Raw genomic sequence first — 2,096 nt, 5'->3', positions numbered from 1 at the left:
CACCACCACCACCACCCCACCTCTTACCAAGTCTTAAGGAATTGAAATGCTCTAGAGCAGATTCTGACTTTCACAGGTACTCAGGTTCCCTGAGGATGGAGTTGAAATGCAGGTTCTGACTTGGAAGGCCTCCCGGGACTGAGAAGGCCACATTTCCAACAAGTCCCAGGAGCTGCAAAGCTGCTCAGTGGTGGACCACGCTTTGTGTAGCAAGGATTGTGAAAAACCTTACCTAGAATGAATGAAAATAAGCCTCCATCTGTGCTTCATGAGGAGGGTGGACACTGATCTACCATTTTGTCCTCCCTAGCAAGCCAGTGCAGTCCTCAAATTTGTGATCCCCTGCTTCAGCCTCCCAAGAGTTGGGACCATCAAAACCAACACAAGAGTATGTGTCATCACACCTGGAGGTAAGCAATTTTTTTTTTTTGAGCCTCAGAATTGATGTTTGATGACACTAGGGGCAGAAATAAGGAAGCCAAAGTCAGGGACTGTTTTAAAGAGAACTAATTAAAGTTACCTTTGCTCAAATGTGTATTGTGTGCTTTGGTCAACTGAAATCTTTGCATTTGGCAAGGTGAACATGCTTAATCTCCATTAATTTTATAATAAAATTGAAGGTCATAAACATGAACTAGTTTCCCCTGTGGTTTGATTGCTGGCTGGAATTTGAACCTCTAACTGCAACCCCCCTCCTCCCTTCCTAAAACCTACGTCCCCGGTGCACCAACTGAATACCCCAGGTTAGAGAGACCCAGGCCCACCTTCTCACTGTGGCCTGCATACTGAAATCACCAAGATGTTTTAAACCCTCCTACCTCAAACCAACCACACAGGGAGCAGCATGTTTTTAAAGCTCTCTGGGTCATTGCAAGGCACAGCCATGCCTGAGAATCACTGATGTAACTGGGCCGTCCTCTAACAAGTGAGGCAGTTGAAATGCCCACAGAAGAGCTGCCCATTTTGTCAGAGTCCAAACTAGTGCATCTCCATGCCTACCCTGGGACTCTGTCCAGGGAACTAGCTAAACAAAGTGATGTTGCGGGGAGGAAGCCGAGGGGACAGAGGATGGGGGTGGGGTTACTAAGGGAAATGTCGAGGAGACAGGCTGAGAATTCAAGCCAATATGAGTGACACCACACATTCAGGAGCTGCAAGATTCAGAGCAGTTGAAAAGTTTGCCAATCCCAGATCATTAAAATTAAGAGCATCCCACTCATCTGTGAAACCTTTGGCACTTAGTCCACGAGACACAGTTGGCAATGAGAAAATATAAGGGACAAGAAAAATGGCGTAGGTCTCTTGGGCCAGCAAACTTGTAACTCAAGCATAGAAGTCATGCTGGGACTGAGCAAAAGAATAGCAACAGGAAACTTTACCTCATATGGCACAACCAAAACAGGGTGATGGGAAACAGCCGCCACTAGGAACCCATGCTTCAAGGTTTTATTTTTAATACTGGGATTATTGTTAAATAACAAGATGGACTAGACCAACTATATGAACAGATGAAATAAGGTTTTTGAAGCAAAAGGAAAAAAGTGACGCTCTTCTAGGGCCATCAGGGCATCGTCTCTTGCATAACTGAGCAGAGGATCTGAGTCTGAAACTATCTTCTCCTACATAAATCTCAGGTATGAGCTGAGCAGGACCTGATTGCCCTGGCATGTCCCATGGCTTCCCTCGTGTGACCTCACCCTTCAAAGCCTGTCACGAATACTGTTTTAGAGTGAGATTTTTCCTGTTTAGATCTTTGAGATAAAAAGTTATCAAGAATCTTTTGAGCTTGCATGGTAGCTAAATCTCTCTCTTAAGATCATAAAGGCCTACGGTTCCATAAAAGTGCGAGCTCAAAGGAGCTAGCTGTATAAATAATGTCAGATATTCAAAGTTTTCCATTAATATAGCAAAATGCCTGAGATTGGATGTTTTATAAAAGCAGCAGATCACCAAAAACTATATGACCAGTCTAAGAATAAGTGACATGATGATTGGTCCTGTTTCAAGATGGCTGAAAAGCAAAACCCAGAATCTTTGACCTGTAAGTTCTGCTCTGGCCTTAACTCCATCCAGTCTTGGCTGATACCAACAGTAGG

At 44.3% G+C, this 2,096-nt stretch overlaps 1 protein-coding gene across 5 annotated transcripts in view; it reads left to right on the top strand.

Moving 5' to 3' along the window:
- Slc14a1 (solute carrier family 14 member 1 (Kidd blood group)) overlaps window positions 1-2,096 on the top strand; it is a 43,386-nt gene that overhangs the window by 12,303 nt on the left and 28,987 nt on the right. For all 5 annotated transcript variants that reach the window (XM_031366109.1, XM_031366107.1, XM_031366108.1 and 2 more), the window contains exon 2: window positions 311-410. The gene's annotated coding sequence lies outside the window, so the exon portion shown is untranslated. The remainder of the gene's footprint in view (window positions 1-310; window positions 411-2,096) is intronic.

Source organism: Mastomys coucha, unplaced genomic scaffold (genome assembly GCF_008632895.1).
Source record: "Mastomys coucha isolate ucsf_1 unplaced genomic scaffold, UCSF_Mcou_1 pScaffold13, whole genome shotgun sequence".
Taxonomy (NCBI): domain Eukaryota; kingdom Metazoa; phylum Chordata; class Mammalia; order Rodentia; family Muridae; genus Mastomys; species Mastomys coucha.
The sequence above is the reverse complement of the archived record's forward strand: the minus strand, read 5'-3'. Positions and strand labels throughout refer to the sequence as shown.